This window comes from Mirounga leonina, unplaced genomic scaffold (assembly GCF_011800145.1).
Source record: "Mirounga leonina isolate KUSES-001 unplaced genomic scaffold, KU_Mleo_1.0 Mir_53, whole genome shotgun sequence".
In the NCBI taxonomy this organism is placed as follows: domain Eukaryota; kingdom Metazoa; phylum Chordata; class Mammalia; order Carnivora; family Phocidae; genus Mirounga; species Mirounga leonina.
This window is the reverse complement of record NW_023270807.1, coordinates 62,049,391-62,067,808: the sequence shown is the minus strand read 5'-3', so window position 1 is coordinate 62,067,808 and position 18,418 is coordinate 62,049,391. Positions and strand designations below refer to the sequence as shown.

Sequence of the window (18,418 nt, the reverse complement as noted above, 5' to 3'; positions counted from 1 at the left end):
GCATGTAAAGTGCTCAACATTTTGCATGATGTTAATAATGTCTATAATGTTGGGTCTTCTCCACCCTTTATTTCTCTCCCAGAGGACTATGCTATAGAACTCCATATACAGTGGGTGGTTTTCTACCAAAATTAGATATATATGTAAGTTGTATTTTTTCATCTATTTTCATCCTTGAATTATTTATTTATTTATTTATTTTAAAGATTTTATTTATTTATTTGACAGAGAGTGACACAGCGAGAGAGGGAACACAAGTAGAGGGAGCGGGAGAGGGAGAAGCAGGCTTCCCACCGAGCAGGGAGCCCGATGCGGGGCTCGATCACAGGACACTGGGATTATGACCTGAGCTGAAGGCAGATGCTTAATGACTGAGCCACCCAGGCACCCTCATCCTTGAATAATTTAAACACAGTTAAAGATGTTTTCTCCAGGCTTTGGTAAGAACATTCTGAGATGAGATCAAATTTGGGAAATGTTGATTCAGAAACAGAACTTTTCAGTAAGTCATAAGCAAGTGACACTATAGGATTATAATGTGAATCCATGTTCTTCAGTTAGCTCAGAGTCTGCTCCTACAGCCCTTCAATAAATATAATAAATAGATCCTGATGAATGAGTTCAGAGTTAAGTTCTCTGGAATTAAATTTGCATCATTTTGTGAAGGCATTTTATTTTCAACAATGCTTTTAAAAAGTAGACACAATAGTCCAAATCAGTGTTTTGGCATTGTTTTTAGGAACGCCAACTTACATTCTTATTGCATCTTGGAGGATAGGAAAAGACTTTTTCTTCTGTATTGGCAGTTTGCAGGCAAGGCTTCTGCTAACTTTAGCATTCTTGACAGTAATTGTTTGGCGGTCATTTCCAATTTTGTTTTGCTTAGAATACAGACCCATGGGAAAAGATCCAACACCACAATAGTTACTCTCTCAGTAGAAATGCTTCAAGTTGATCAGAAGACCAAACAGAAATGTTATCTTCTTAAAAGTGTTCCTGTATTGATAAGAAAGGAGAAGGGAATCTTAATGGGGGAAAGAAAATGATGCTTAGTGCTGAGCTCAGCTTAGTTAAAATTCTAACAATGCCTCGCCTCATTTTATGGGTAAAAGTTACTTTTAAATTAAAGAGCAAGACGCCTCTCTCTTGTACCCAGTGGGATTTGCAGAGAGTCAAACAGTACATCTATATCAGGAAATTCTATTCTAGCTTTTACTGTTCTGATGGAGAAAACATCTTTCCAGATGGATTTCTGTTTATACAGCCTTTAAAATTTTTACTTGCACCCAGTTTGTCTCATTGGCAGTACTTCCAGTTCTATTTTTTAAGACTTTAAGCCCACAGTAGTGTTTATAGAACACGAAGAGAAGTGACCCTTTTAGTGAGAGAAAAGAAGCTACAAAACTCCTCATTACTAGAAATCTCTCTTAAAAACATAATAAATGGTACTGATGGTTTGTCAACAGAATTTTTAATATTTTGTTAAGAAATGCTGAAGGAATTATATACTGAATGCTCATAGGCCCACCATCTATATTCTACAATTAGCATTTGGTTGTATTTATTTTATCATATACCTATCCACCTCTATTTCCCTATCCATTTATCACTCTATATTATTTTTATTTTGGGGGGTATGCATTTCAAAGTGAGTTGCAGCTATCAGAAGTGATGGACTCATTTTGAATCATGGATGATACCATCTAGCCATTTGGCCAATGGTAAATCACATCGGGTGAGACTAGTTTCAGCTAAAGTTAACAAAAAACCCCAGAATAGCTAAATGTGTTTAAAAAGCATTTGTTTTCTCTGGTAAAAGAAGGCTAAAGGTAGGAGTTCAAAGTTGGTATGGTGGTTCTAACACCGTAACTGGCTTTAACTCTTTCTATTTTCTGGACTACCATCCTAGCATTTGACATTCATCTGCAAGATCTGTCATGGCCTGATACTGCTAGAACTCCAGTCGTCTCCCTTTCTAACAGTAGGAAGAAGGAAAGGGATAAAGGCTTCTTTTAATGACTTATCCCACAAGAACCAATAATTTTATAATCAACTTGTTTAGCTCCAGAAAAAAAAAAAAACCTGAAGGAATTTTATGGGGATCATATTATAGATGAACTCAGGAAAAATTGACACATTTATAATGTTTATATTTTTTTCCTGTTTTATTAAATATAGGCACATTTGAGAGACTGAGAAATATAGTATTATATATCCCTTTGATTATTTGGGTGGCTTACTTATTGTAGCCATTTCATTTTGTTGGTAAAAATCAAATGAGCTGAGGTTTCCTGCCCTAGCTTACTATTAGAGATATTTGCGAGGGCACAAAAGGTGAGTTTAAATAAGTTTTAATGTAACTTGAGTTAAACAAAACCATTTGCCTGATAAATTAATTGATCCTTATATTGAAGTAATATCAAAGTGGTACTTGTTTATAGGATGATCACATCACTTTGATCAAAACATAGTGTCATCAAAACATGGTGGTTCAAAAACAAACAAACAAAAATGGTGGTTTAAGACCAAAGGACCAGATGGCCAGCCTTCATTATCCTTAGGAATGCAATTTTTGGGAGCTTCATGGGTTGAGAATTTGGCCTAATGATAACAAAAGTCCTGAGGAGTGTTTTAAATAGCATTTAAAGGTTTTGTCTTTGAAGAAGAAGCTTTATTTTCTGTAATTAAAAATGATTCACACCTGGGGCGATCTTGGGACGAGCAGAAGAGGGTTAAAGGTAGATGATAGAGGGTGCCTAGCATGGTTAGGGATGTTTGAGGAGATCTGTGAAGTGGCCCACGTGCCATGTACAAAGAGGAAAGGTCATTTTTACGTTTATGTCCAAGAAATTAAAATAGCTACCATGAGTAGAAAAATTAATCCATACCACCATCCTTCTTTTTTGGACTAGAAGATTAAAGAATATCTGAAATGGGAATTTCTCCCTATCCTCAACCTTTTATACTCCAAGAATTTGTTTTTTAACATTAAGAATTAAAGTGTTTTAGTTTATTGTTTTGAAAATCTTGCGTGCATTTATCTTATTTTCTCCCCTTAATAAAAGTATTTTCCTGGAATTTTACCTGAAATCTAAATGATCTTCAGAGTTTTATACCAAAGCCTCAAACACAAGCAATAAAACAACAACCACTTTTCCAGAGAAGCAAAAGTCCTTAGTGGGAGGAAGAGGGTGATGGGAGAAGGGACAGAATAGGATAGGAAATTAAATACAAGTTAAGACATTTTTCCCCCCTAGATTTTAGAAAATGATGATTTATCATTATAGCTGTAGAAAGTAAGCCTTCATTTGCTCTTCTCTTTGCTGAAATACACTAGTTCTGTGTCTTCTTTCTGCTTCAATTTCTTATCATCTATCTTGAGTCTGTTTCACAACTTGTTTGATATTACTGTTTTAGATGTGTGGAGTATTGTTTAATAAATTCTTAGAGTCCTACCATGTGGTTATATTTAGCTTTAAAAAGTCTAGAGTTATTTGTATGTTGGAAATGACAGATTAGGAATTTAAGGAAATGATGAGAATTATTATATCTTTGCTAGAGGCATGTAGTAGAACCATTACACCGTATGTAAATCATATAGAATAGAAAATAGAACCATTTGTTTGTCTTGAAAGATGTGTAAGTCCTATATTGACCACAAATGTATTATTGCTTCTAAGTCGCATGAAGCCCTAAACTCTCCTGCCTTAACCTGGACTCCTCAGAAAGCAGAACCTGAACCAAAGGTTTAAGAGCAAATGTTCAGAGGCGCCTGGGTGGCTCAGTCGTTAAGCGTCTGCCTTCGGCTCAGGTCATGATCCCGGGGTCCTGGGATTGAGTCCCACATCGAGCTCCCTGCTCGGCAGGAGGCCTGCTTCTCCCTCTCCTGCTCCCCCTGCTTGTGTTCCTGCTCTCGCTATCTCTCTCTCTGTCAAATAAATAAATAAAATCTTTAAAAAAAACAAATGTTCATGGGGGAGTGAGATCCAGGAATTATAGTGACACACAGGGTGGCAAAGTAGGGAAGGACGGACCCCAAAAGCAAGTATGCAATACTGAGTCAACCACAACTGTGGACAACTGCTTACTTGATCCCCCAGGTCTGTCTGAGGAGCTGAATGAAATGGGTTTCAGAACCTTCCATTCGGTGGCAGTGGTGGGAAGAAGATGGAAACATTCATTAATCATTTCCTATCTGCATTAGTCAAAGCTTTACCCCATGGGTATAATGGCCCCTCTCCCCAGTCTCAACAGAGAAGCCCTGAGGTAGGAGGCAAGAGGCTTGCTTCAGGAGGTTCAGCCTTTGGGAATAAATGAAAGATGAGGCAGAATCTGATAGAGGGCACAACCCCCCAACCTCATCATCCTGTGGATATGATAAAATTACCTTAACACATTACCGGAATCTTGCTGCATCCAGGCTCTGGTTGGGTCAAATGGGAACACTGGGACTGCATAAACTTCCCCAAGGGTTGGGGAAATCTCCAAAAGGTGCCTAATAAAAGTTCATGGGTTGCTCTTGACGACAAGACTCAGCCTGTGCTGTGCTGCTGGTTCCCCATCTGACTCCAGAGCTGGTGATCTTCATTCTTCCTTTTCAAAAGTTTAGCAGTCTTTTGCTAAGTGGGAAGAATGACTCAGGAGAGAGGCTTGGACCCATGGAACATTACTGAACTTAGTGAATCTGATTTTTCCATATGTAAACCCAGTGACCCAACCACTGTATGTTCCCAAGGTGCTCATGTGCCTGCAGGAGAGCTGGAGGGAAATGGTTCAGACTTACGCTAGCTGTTGTGTCATACCCAGAACCCGACTCTGCTCAGGTGCTCAGGTTCCGAGGGGCATTGTAGCTGGTCAAGTCTGGTTTGTTAGATAACTTTTCTTTATGGTAAATTTTATTTTGGGGTGTGTGTGTGTGCAGGAGAAAACTTGAAATGTGGCTTCTATTCCCCTCTCATTCTTCATTTCCATTCCCCGCAACCACATCAAGTCTCCCAGATGTGTCTCTAATATCTGATTCCTAGTCATAGCTATAGCTTGAGATTTTTCCCAGGATTCTCCTTGGTTCCCATGCAAATTAGGGATGCAGGTAGGTACTTGGGTGGAGTTGGGGGATTGCCTAGTTCCACATCATAGTGACACTAGTGATAAACAAACCCTGGCTCTGGCCCAGCTGGGTTCTGATCCCCATTGCAAGTTACATATCTTATTTCTACAGTCCTAAGGACTCTATTGATCATTCTACAAATAAAGCTAAAGGAAATATTTACAAGTATGTATTTGATTTAGAACAAAATTCTCTTTTCTTCTAAATGTAGATGATACAAATTCAAAGAAGATAAAAGAACGTGTATTTGGATTTCAACATTAATAGACTTCAAGTAAGTGAGCCACTTTAAGTGTGTATCAGCCCAGTCTTGGCAGTCTTTTTGAGACCTCAGTGATAGGGGAAAATAAAAAGATCTCAGGATTCCTACTTTGCTACTGGAGAATTTGAGGCATAAGCAGCTTTAGACAGAACCTAGCTTAGTGGTTCTCAAACTTGACCTGCATCAGAAGCACTTGGAGGACTTGTTAAAACACTGATTGCTGGGCCCCCCTCCTACATATTCTGATTTAGTAGGTCTGGGACAGGGCTCCGAAGTTTTTCATTCTAACACTTCCCCTGGTGCTACTGATGCTGCTGGTCCAAGGACCACATCTTGAGACCTGTTGGTCTAGTAGACAAAAGTAAGTTCAGATTGAAGCCTGATGACCTTTTTGGCTTCTTTTCTCCAGGCCAGAGCTAGTTTCATGGCCATTTCCATTATTAACAATGAGTGTTTACTCTAACTCATTTTCAATTAGATTTTAGTCATGCACTTTTTGTATTAAGTAGATAAAAAGTTAGAAAGCAGGTAGAGCATCTGCATCAAAACCAGAAGAGAGTATTTGGGGAAAGAATTCTTAGTGCTTTATATCAGGGGTTGGCAAATGATGGTCCATGGGCCAAATCAGGCCCACTGTCTGTTTTTGGAGATGAAGTTTTATTGGAGTGCAGCCACACATTGATTTCTGTATCGTTGATGGCTCTTTTCATGCTGTAACAGCAGAATCAAGCAGTTGTGGCAGAACTGTGTGACCCATAAAGGGAAATAATTGCTATCTGGCCCATTACAGGAAATATTTGTCTACCCCCCAGTCTCTATGTTCTTTTCAGCAACTGTTGGCTGATTTAGGGAAGCTTTTCTCTTGAAACCCAGAAGTAAGCAACATCAGTTTACTTTAGCAGATATGAAACTTGAATCCTAACACTTTCTTTCGCCCTTCCTCAACCCTTCTCCCCTAACATGGAAAGTGGCCCAATAAGTGAAATGAAACTTGGCCCAATCAGCGATATTTAGAAAGTGGAAGGTGAAAGTGTTGACATCTGCTTGTATTTTGTGGTCCAAGCTTCCCTGGTGGCACGTGATATGGCGAGAGTGTTCTGGTCAGCCAGGCATCTCACATTTTGTGAAAGATTGCCTCGTGTTCTCTGACCTCAGTTGGATTTATGCCTACTAAGAAATGCAGTTTGACCAAAGATCTGCATTCCTTCCTACACGTTGGCTTCCTAAGTGAACTCTTCCTTCCTCCAGTTTTGATAATTTAATCAGGTTGAGTGTCAGTTAGTCGACATCCATATGTATACATTAATAAATACGTATGTATATTTTCAGGCATATGTGTATTTTGATACAAGGTTATTTCCATTTACCTTGTTGCCTCTACCTCCTTTCTAATCTTATCTGCTTCTCCACAGTTTGTTCACATCCCCAGAGAAGCAGATGTCAAGACACCATGAGAAGTATGGGAGATTTATTAGGGGAAATGCCTGGGAAGAGGTAAGGTGAAGAGGCTGGAGTGTCAGGAGACCCTTCACGCTGCCTTACAGATCTGACTGGAGGAAAGCAGGAGGGTTGCGTAGGCAGGCTCAGACTGCAGCTTCATTCTCATGAAACTGTGGCCAGGTAGATGGGGAGTCCTTGAGCCAAAGTTGGAATAGTCCTGTGTTGCAGTGGAATGGGTCAGCGCTAGTGCCTCCAGCCATTTGTTGGGGGCAGCCAGGAGAGCATGTTCCCAGCCTGAATGTGGTGGTGGATCCACGGGGGCAGTGGCTTGGGTGATCAGTCAATGTGCTGCCTGCCGTAAGGTCTGAGCGTGCATTTTCGTGGCTGCCTCACTCTTGTATCTCTTCCATCTTGCCACCACAGTTATTTTTTAAGACAGAAAAGCAACCATAGACCTGTGATGGTTGCCCTTTACTTGCAGAATCAAGTCTTATGCACTCTGCCCTCGGACCCCATCTACCTTTCTAGCCTTTTCTCCACCATGCACATACCATTGCCTGAATGGTCGCTGTGCTTTTCTGCTTGGGGCACTTTGTCCACATGGTTCCCTATTCCTCATATGCCCTCTCTCTCTCAGCCCCGCACTGAAACCTTACTTCCTTTTAAAATATTTCTTCACAGGGGCACCTGGGTGGCTCAGTTGGTTAAATGTCTGCCTTGGGCTCAGGTCATGATCCCAGGGTCCTGCATTGGGCTCCCTGCTCAGCGGGGAGCCTGACTCACCCCCTCCCTCTGCCTGCTACTCCCCCTGCATGTGCTCTCTCTCTCTGTCAAATAAATAAATAAAATCTTAAAAAAAAATATTTCTTTGCAGAACCATAAATGAAATTAACAGCTCCCTCCTTGAATGTTTAATTTACTTAGGAAACATTATTTGGTTATGTGTTGAATGCTGTGAGGAGTACAAAGATGAATCAGATGTGAATTCTGCTCTGAAGGATTAAGTTTAATCGGAAAAGTTAGTAAGCACTGTATTAAAAAGACAAAGTAAGAAAAGCTATAAGCTGGGTGCAGAGAAAATGTGGGAATTGAGAAGAGGGGAAGATTATCTTCGTATCAGAAAGATCTACTGTGGGGGCCCCTGGGTGGCTCAGTCGGTTAAGTGTCTGCCTTCAGCTCAGGTCATGATCCCAGGGTCCTGGGATCGAGCCCCACATTGGGCTCCTGGCTCAGCGGGGAGCCTGCTTCTCCCTCTGCCTCTGCCCTCTTCCCCTTGCCCAGCTTCTGCACTCTCTCTCTCTGCCAAATAAATAAAAATCTTTTAAAGAAAAAACGAAAAATCTACTATGAGAGGTGGGCTTTAAAGAATCAGTAGGATTTGGGTATGAGGATATGAGGGGAAAAGGGGATTCCAGATTAAAAGAATAACAGAGGCATGGGCATGAATTTCTTTAGAACAGTCTTAATGACTAGGGCTTTTCATACTGCACAGAAGACTCATTAGTGGGGTGTGAAATAGATTTTGTGCTCCTCTTATCAGCCAAAAAAAAAAAAAAAAAAGGGAAAGAAAAGAAAGACAAAAAGAAAAGAAAAAAATAGAACAAATAGAATAGGCTGGGGAATGTTTGGAGTGTATGGTATGTGGTAAGGGTCTTATTTTGTGAAGCTGTTATTATATATGTTTATATTTCCATACATAATGGGTCACTATATAAATGTATTTCTTACTGTGGGCAAGCTTTTGTCTTTTCAATGGCATGTATTTATAGAGCATCTCTTCTGTGTTGGCCACTAGGTGAAGTCCTGAGTATGAAGGGTTGAAACAAACTGACATAGTCTTTACCTTCGTGGAGAACGTGTCATTACAGTGGTTTTCAGACACTAGTGGCATCAAAAACACCTAGAAGTCTCAGTAAAACACAGATTGCTTCAGACCTTCATTCAGAGATCTGCTCAGCAGGTGTGGGGTAGGGCCTGGGAATTCGCTTCACTAACAAGTTCCCAGTTGATGCTAAAGATGTTGGCAGGGGACCACATTAGACACTAAAATAAATACAAATGAATACATGATGGCAAGTTGTAATAAGTGTTAGGAAGGAGAAGAGTGAAGAACTTCGAGAGAGAACACCCTGGAAACCTATTTTCTGTTGGATGGTCAGAGAAGGTGTCTCTGAGAAAGTGATGTTTATTTATTTTTTAAAAAGATTTTATTTATTTGACAGAGAGAGACACAGCGAGAGAGGGAACACAAGCAAGGGGAGTGGAAGAGGGAGAGCGAGAAGCAGGCTTCCTGCCGAGCAGGGAGCCCGATGTGGGGCTCGATCCCAGGACCCTGGGATCATGACCTGAGCTGAAGGCAGACGCTTAACGACTGAGTCACCCAGGCACCCCGAGAAAGTGATGTTTAAACAGCAGGGCCTGCACACTCAAGGACCCAGAGGAACTGAAAGCATGGAGGAAAGAAGGGTTTGAAAGGAGATTAGCAAGCAGGTAGGGGCTGGATCATGCAGGATCTTTAGCCTAGAATATTCCCAGGGTGCATGAAGAAATCCTAAGGCTATGCAAGCACATATAGTTCTCAGAGAATTATCTTCTTTTTATGTTCTCCTAAAATGGATCTGCCCAAAGGGCTCACTTACCTTTCCTACCTCCTTATGAATAAAGTCATACTTATTTCCTAGTGAATCTTGCTAGGGTGCCTTGTTCTAGGGTGTAAAAATCACTTGGGGGACAAAATAAGGAATAACTCAAAACGTTGACATCGGTTTTGAAAAAATGAATAACTCTTATCATGTAGCAAACCCAAAATCTATTCTCAAGGCAATTGATCTCTAGTTCTTGGTTTTTAACAAAATTGAAGGAGGTCCTACAAACACATGAAAAAATGTTCAACATCACTTGGCATCAAGGAAAAACAAATAAAAAACCATAATGAGATACCACCTCACACCATTCAGAATGACTAAAATTAACAAGTCAGCAAACAACAGATGTTGGCAAGGAAGCGGAGAAAGGGGAACCCTCCTACACTGTTGGTAAGAATGCAAGCTGGTGCGGCCACTCTGGAAAACAGTATGGTCGTTCCTCAAAAAGTTGAAAATAGAGCTACCCTACAACCCAGCAATTGCACTACTGGGTATTTATCCACAGGATACATAGTGATCCAAAGGGGTCCTGCACCCCAATGTTTATAGCAGCAATGTCCACAATAGCTAAACTATGGAAAGAGCCCAGATATCCATCGACAGAGGAATGATAAAGAAGAAGTGGTATATATAAACAATGGAATATTACTCAGCCATAAAAAAAGAAATCTTACCATTTGCAAAAACGTGGCTGGAATTAGAGGGTGTTATGCTAAGCAAAATAAGTCAATCAGAGCAAGACAATTATATGATTTCACTTATATGTGGAATTTAAGAAACAAAACAGAGGATCATAGGGGAAGGGAGGGAAAAATAAAATAAGACAAAATCAGAGAGGGAGACAAACCATAAGAGACTCTTAACTATAGGAAACAAACTGAGGGTTACTAGAGGGGAGGTGGGTGGGAGGATGGGGTAACTGGGTGATGGACATTAAGGAGGGCATGTGATGTAATGAGCACTGGGTGTTAGATGCAACTGATGAATCATTAAACTCTACCTCTGAAACTAATAATATATGTTAATTGAATTTAAATAAAAATAAATTGAAGGAAGTCCTAAATATGCAGTCAGTAGGTAGGGCTTTAAAAATAATTTTTGATGATGGACCACTTTGTCATTTTGGTATGTAACTAGGAAGGAGACCTAGAATTTAGGGACATCACTGTAACAAAACTTCTATTTCCTTTATATATTTAGGTGGATGAAACAAGCATTTTCTCAGTGCTTACCTCTATGAAAATGAAAAATTGGGAAAAGACGTGATTCTGAAAATTGCCACAGTGTAGCATTAATAATAAATCACAGATACATGAATTAATTGGGATAAAAACAATGTCATTGAGTTCATTAAGAGACTAATTTCCAATACACTTATCTATTTAATAATTATCTGTAAGATTTATAATATACTTATGTCAGGCTGACCAGCTTATACTTGTAGTACTAACACCAACCAGAATAATTTTTTTGAAATGTATCAGTTGTTTGCTTCTTTGTAAGAAATTTAGAACACCGGTTTATGAGGATGAACTACATTGGTGAGAGAAAACTCAGAATGGAGCTAGCCCTGGAGTTGAGGACCAGCTTTGATTCGGGGCAGAATTTGGGTGTCCACCTTGTGCTTGTATTTCTCTGTCAAAGACCTCACCTTCCTGGTGTCTGGGCTTTACATAGCTGCTTCTGCCTGAAGTCAGCATCCGTGAGATGTTTTGGGACTTCACACCACTGATATAAATTCTGGTGGAGGTGGTGATGACAAATGTCTCTCATGTTCCATGCAGAGAAATTCGGTGATGATCAGAAGTCCAGGTGCAAATGGCAAGCCCTGTGCTCAGATGCGTCCAGAAGACCACTTTTTTACCTCGGTGGTGCGCAAGGAGGATGATCAGAATGGTCCTGGGAGGGAGGGTAGCTCAGTTTTTTCACCTGCTGCCTGAGGGGTTTTGCTGTGGCTCCACAGCTTTTGAGGAACCTCTTCAGTAGCAAGGCGTCTAGGCATTTTGTGGAGTTTAGCCGGTTGAAGCCATCATTTTCGTTACCACCAACCGGGTTCATGACAGTAGCAAGAACTTTCTCCTCTTTCTTTTCAATCCTGAATTTAGCTGCCGAACACTTCCTCTTGTACAGAGCAGATCAGGAATATTTGCCAATTTCTTTGACCAGGATGGGATTTGGGCTGCAGTGAGGCTTTCCCTGTTGAGTGTTTTGGCCTTGAGGTTACACTTTTTAACTTTGCCATGGCATCAGCCTTCTTGGCTTTGGGTTTCTTCTCTTTCCTTTCTGGTTTCTCAGCCTTTTCACCTGCCATCTTGCAAGATAGGAAAGAGCCAGAATAATATAATATATATATGTATATATATATATATATATATATATATATATATATATATATATATATATGGTTGGAACATGATGGCCACAGGAAAATTTTAAACATTTCTATCTCTATCTATCATTTATATATCTCTCTATGTAAATGGAGCTGGGACCTATTATCTGTGTCCACATATATAGCAGGAACATATTATATGTAGATTGTATAGAAAAGCATAATGAAATGATCAACAAAAAGACTTTGAAGCAGAAATGAGGATAACTTTCTATTGTAAGTATAATGGAAATAGAAGTTTAAGGAGAAAGTGAATTGACATTCTAGCATGCCCACAGGTACAGAAAGTAGACTCCACAACTGTCTGAAAGACTGGACTAGAGGTATGAGGTTATGAGGAGGTTTCTGGAGATGAGGTGATTAGCCTCAGGAAGAGTGGTGAAAGGAAAAGCCAAGGCTGTGAGCATGAGGTCTGGGGTGGGAGGGCTCCTGTTCTTGTCCCAGCTCTCATTCTAACTTCCTGAATTTTGAGTGGGTATAACTGCTTCCTTCCACTGATTCCCTGCCCCCACCTCTCTCATTTCTTTTTCCTTCCCTTCCTACCTTGTACCACAAAATTGGTCAAATGAGGGTAGGATGGGGATGAAGTGGAGAGAAAACATAAAATATGGTTAGGTTTGCAGATAGCCTTTTTCCTGTGTGTGTGCATGGGGTAGTGAGAAAAATAATTGCAAAAGAAAAGCCGTATCATGTCTGTTTTTCTTTCCACTTTAAGCTCTAAGATAGGCTTCTGGCTAGAGAATCTTGGGAGGACTGCAGTTTTATCCCTTTGGATAGGGCAAGTCCTGGCCTCATCCTGGCTTCTGGCTCCTTCTAGAGATGGGAAGATTTTCTCTTTAGAGAAGGGAGCTGGAGCAGCACAAGTCCATCGGGACTGAGAATCAGGAGAGTTGGGTTCAGTTCATGCTCTGCCAATTTTTCTGTGACATTGAGAAAAGCATCTATGCTCTGGATGCCTAGTTTGTAAAGAAAAAAATTGAATAAAATGATCTATATGTTTTCTCCCTATTCTAAGATTAATGTTTATAAGTTATGAGAATTGGAAAGAGTTTATAAAAGTCCAGTAACTTTTATTTTTCCTCATTGCCGTTAAGGAGCAAAATTACAGTGAAACTTTCCAGTTCATTGTTTAAAAAAAAAAAGAAGAAGAGAAAAGAAAAGGCATTTTCCTCCCTTCTCCTTGAGAAATATCAAGATCTACTCTGCCCTCTAATAGTTGCCTGGGTAGAATTTTCCATCTTAGCACAAAGCGGCTCGACCTGGTTTCAACTAATCCCTTCTCTGTATACCCCTAATTTAACAAGAGGAACTGGAAGAGTCAGACAGTGTGTGGGAAGACTGGAGAAAATAAGGAAGGTATAGAAACCACCAGAGATGGAGATAAGTTAAACATTCTGGCAAATTGTCACGGTGTATTGCTCATGCTGAATGGTTAGGCAGTTGGGAAGGTAGTTAAGAGAATGGCTCTAAATGCTTCATCTAATTGCAAGCAGCTGTCGATTAGTGGAGCTTGACCAACTGTTTTTAATTCCACTCAGTGGTGATGAAGAGAACGAGACTTTTAAGGGAAACTGGCAGGGGCTGTGTGTGCATGAAGTTGCTTACGCTGTTTTCAGAGGGCAGAGAGTGCAGTGACTACTAAGAGACACTCTTCGAAACTGTGGCATGCTTTCATAATCATGATTTCCCCAAATTTTACCAGCATTCGTTGAGCTTTTGGCGGGAGGCAAACTTCTCTGTTATCCAAATTCTGGAATGATTTTTCATGGGGAATGATTCATCTCCCGATGGTGAGTGGCTGAATGGCTCGTGCCAATACAGAAGCAATTGTTGTTCAGTGCGGGCAGTAAATCTAGAATGAGAGATAATACTGCCATTTAAAAGTCTTCTCCTTTGGAATATTTCATTTCACTTTTTGAGTTAGAAAATAGGAAAAATAAGAAAGTGGAAAATTTTAGCTAGTTTTCTGTGGTTGTAAAACCTGCTACAAATTATCTAAATTTGAGAGTTTTCTGGAAGATAAAGTTTTGAGTGGCCCAGTGTAATCAGCCTGATACCCTTTTTTGATGTAGTTCTTTATTTTCCTTTTCCTACCAGGATTAGTGATCTTCCCTAATACTTATTTTCTTTGCTTTTATTTCTTGCCATGCATTTTAAAAACAATTATTTCAGTGTCTCTGCATTGCAAACTGAAGAGACCATGAACTTAACCGAAAGCAAAGCTTCTATGAAACCAGGAAGGCCTTGAAGTTCTAACAGTGGCTGTCCAACTGGTCTGAAAATATGCAAAAGGAGACAATTGGCAGAAAGTCTCGGGAGAAAGGGGCTGTACTCCTTCCGTGCTAACTACCATCCATGTTATTTCCTGAATTTTAGTGCCCTAAAAGAGAAAGTAAATTTCCTCTGTACCTGTGCAAAGATTATCAAGAGGATATTCTTCACAACAGTGTTTACCATAGCACAAAATTAGAAATATCCTAAGGGTTTATAATTGGCATTAGCTAAATAACTGATGGTGTTCATTTGCAGACATAAAAATGTTGTGGAAGAATAGATCAACGACCAGGGGAAATGGTCATAATATACTAGATGAAAAATCAGAATTAAAATAAGTCCTTTTAATAAAGACATAAATATATAAAATTGTGTGGGATGGGTGTAAGTCAGAAAAACCGAACGGAAACAGTAGCGTTGGGATATTTATTTATTTAGCTCCCCCCCCCCCGAATTTTCTCTAAATAACATAAAGTACTCTTACAATTAGGACGAAAACCTTATTTTAAAATGAATTTCCCCAAATGTCAAGTCTTATGTCATAAAGGATATTATTTCTTGTCAGGATGAAGCTAAGGAGGAGATTCATGTCTGGCTAGGGAGAAAAAAAATCAAGAAGGACAGCACTCAATAAACACCTAATTTTGTTTCTGATCTCGTGCCTGTTTGAAGCGCTCACACTTGTTTTGACTCAGCTAGATAAGTCAGCTCCTCTAAAACCGTCACAATTTCCACCAGCTGCTTTGGATGTTTGAGTTATGTTTTTGTTTTAGTGAACTTCACTGCCTATCCCTTGAGCTAGCTTATGAACAATTGTGAAGGAAGTCTTTGAGGCCGACACAGAGGAAAGCTGCTAATCTCAGGACATCCCTAAGGATTTGAAAAGCAGCTCCATCTGTGCTGTTTCTGTTTTTCTTCCATGGCAGGTCTCTTGATGTCAGAAAGATGGGCCACTTCTTGGGCCCAGTTTATGAAGAGCCCATAACCGCAGCCGTGCGTAGTGGTTCCGATAGACTCCTCAGGAGGCAACAGGCACGTTTCACTACGAAGATGTGAGTGACAAACCCTGTGCTAGGTATACTTACAAACCTTTCCTAGGTTCTCTTTTCCAGGTAGTAATTCTTTTCCATGAGTTCAGGGTTTGTGAGGGCAGGAAGCTATTTATCATTGAAAGCCACCAAAAGAGGGCTACCATCGTCTTTGTCCACGACTCTGAGACTTTCCTTTGAGCTAGAAGCCGTGGGGGGGAGGTGGGGGGTGGGGTGGGGGGTTGCTCATTTCATTGCATGATGTGGCAGAGTTTCTGGAAACTGATTTGGGAAGAGGAAGCTGACTTACGTGGGAGTCACCATCTTAGCTGTCCTTCTCTGGCACCCCCTCCTCCACAGTGGCTTTTTCAAAGAAAAGAAAAATGGTGAAGCTTCTACTGGGAGTTGGAATTTAGTTAGAAATATTCTAGAGTGGAGTGAAGATTTACCTGACTTTGGAAGCTCAACTTTGCAAGTTACTACTTGTTTTAGTTTAGTATTACTTCTGTGCTTTGTTCCCCTTGACCCCCCCCCTCCTTTTTTTCTTTCATTCCCTTTGGATGCAGACTAATCAGACCCAAACTTGTTATTTTCCTTTTGAAGGCTGTTTGCAAACAGTCATTCACACAATTGTCATTAAATAATTGAGCACCTGTGAGCCAGCTATCTTGCATGGCAACCAAAAAAACAAAAAAAGAACAACAACAAAAAAACCCCAAAAAACTGTTACAGAGTGCATACTTATATTCAGAGAGCTCAGAGAGGAGAGAAAGAAGGTAAGTAAGCAGTGTTGAGGCTAGGTGCCTTGCTGAAGAATTAATTTGTTGGGAAAAAATTTATTCCGTAGAATCCCATAGGGCCTGGTAAATCCATAGGCCTGGCAGTTCTGTCTTTCTTGAAGACACTAGAGCAGCTGGTTACTTAAACATCCCAGGCCAGAGCAATGCAAGGGTTTACTAGTAGAATTTCATCAGTCAAGACTCTTTTGCACTGGGTGTTCTATGTAAGTGATGAATCACTAAATTCGACTCCTGAAACCAATATTGCACTCTGTTGACTAACTAGAATTAAAAAAAAAAATTTTTTTTTTTTTTTGAAGAAAACCCAAAAGATTCTTTCAGTTGCAAGCATCAGAAATTCAGCTCAAGTCCAAGAATGTTTTAACTTCAGGCCCTGCTGGATCCAGATGCTGTTGTCAGGAGTACGTGTCTTTCATCTCTTGGCTGAATTTTCTTCGGTGTTATTCTCTGTCACACTCCTCCCTTGGGAGGCAATGGCTACCAGAAGCCCCAGACTTACCTCCTCTCAGTTTGGCACTTCCAGGGGAAAAAGAGGGTCCCTGTCCCAACAGTTTCAGTGGTTGTTCAGGGTTGACTCTCATGAGACCAACTTGTATCCTGCCAGTTCTGAACCAATCACTGTGGGCTGGGTGTGGCCCATGTTTCTTGGACAGACCTGTGTTTGAGGCTCTTCCCTGGGCCGGGGTGGGGGACGTCTGTCTTACCTGAATTATAAGGGTCGAGAATTAGGGAATGGTGATTCCCAGAGGAAAATGAGCTGTTTTCAGAAGAATGAATGAGTGAATGTTGGGTAGGCACTACTACCACAAAGGTCCTAATGTCTTCTTCTTGAAGAGTTATAATAATCCTACGTTATCAGAGGGTTCTAATAATCTTTGACCTCAATACAGAAGAGACTGGAGTTTCGATTTTCTGAGTTCTTATTTCCCAGAGGTTTTTCAATCCCTGTGCAACTTTCCCCACTTCCTGACCAGCAATGAGATCTTCCTTTCCAGGTGTTTAGGAAAGGTGCCCCCATTCCCCCAGGACAGTAGAGGCCTACTTCTTCTTATGTTTGTATGACTAAGAGAGGTGACTCAAATGTTTAGTGCAGTGGTTCTCAGGGTTGTGGTCCCCAGCATCAGTATCACCTGGAAACTTGTTAGAAATGCAAATTTTCTGGCTCCATCCCAGACCTACTGAATCAGAAACTCGGGGGGTCGGGCCCAGACATCTGTGCTTTAACAAGTCCTCCAGGTGATTCTGATATAAGCTCAAGTTTTGAAACCACTGATTTAGGGAACAGTACAATAGAATCTTCTCTAGGAAGACTTTGAGTCCTTTTAGATCTTTCTGCTTCATATTCTGCCTCCCTAGGTCCTGACACCAAAGGAAAGATTCTTCATTTATTGACTTCCCTTGCTGGAAGTGAAGAGATTTTGTGCTTGGCATAGAGCTTTGCGATGAGTTGCAGCTGAGCATCTCTCAGTAGACTCGTGTTGGCCACATGTCAGGGAGTGGATGTTCCTGGAGATACTGTGGCTACCAGGCTCGTCTTAGACAAAGGAACTTCGGAAATCTTTCTAATTCTCCGAGGAAACATTGTTTGACATAGACCTGGCAGAGTTCTGCTGCTGATCAGAGAGTCTACTAAATCACCTATTCATGTAATCACTCAACATATAATACTGGGATAAGAGCTGGACATATGATTGCCCATAAAACAGACCTGCTTCCTGCCCTCATGGACCTCAAGGTCTACTGGAAGATAAAGATATGTAAATAGGCATTAACAATAGAGTGTGATTTGATGGAAAAATACAGGGTGTTTGGGAGTTCACTGCAGACCACCTAACCCAGACTGGACTGGTCAGAGAAGGCTTGTCAAGGGAAGTTTTTTTGTCTCAACGGGGACCTGAAGGATGAATAGCCATTGTTTGGCAAGGAAAAGGAGAAGAGAATGCCAGCTAATCTATAAAAGCCTGTAGTTGACGGATGATTTGGTGGACTCAAGGAACTAGAAAAAACTGAGCATGGCTGGAGAATAGAGTTTAAAGGGAGGCAAAGGAAAGGTGTAAGAATGGGAGATGAGCCAATTATGCAAAACATATTAATGAATTTGGACCTTATCCTCAGAGCAATATTAACCCATGAAAGAGTTTTAGGCTGAAGACATGAGATGATAGGATTTGCTCCAAAATGAGTACTTGAGAATGGATTGGGGATAAATTAGAACCGAATCAAGATCATAGGCAGGAAGACAAGTCAGAAGGCTGTTGTGATAATGAAATGAAAGTTGATGGTTCCTTGGCCTAGGATAATGGACATGGGGTTGGGGAGTGGTGGATTAATTTGGGACACTGGTGTGTGGTTGAAGTTTACACCAAGGGAAAAAGCATTCAAATGAGGACTCCTAATAACGAGTGAATGGAGGTGGCATTTACTGATAGGAAACAGTAGAGGAGGCATAAATCTCTAGGAGAAAGCATGA

General features: G+C 40.6%; 1 pseudogene; it reads right to left on the bottom strand.

Moving 5' to 3' along the window:
• Positions 1-10,961: 10,961 nt before the first annotated feature.
• Positions 10,962-11,765, bottom strand: LOC118001545 (annotated as a pseudogene).
• Between the last annotated feature and the right edge of the window lie 6,653 nt (positions 11,766-18,418).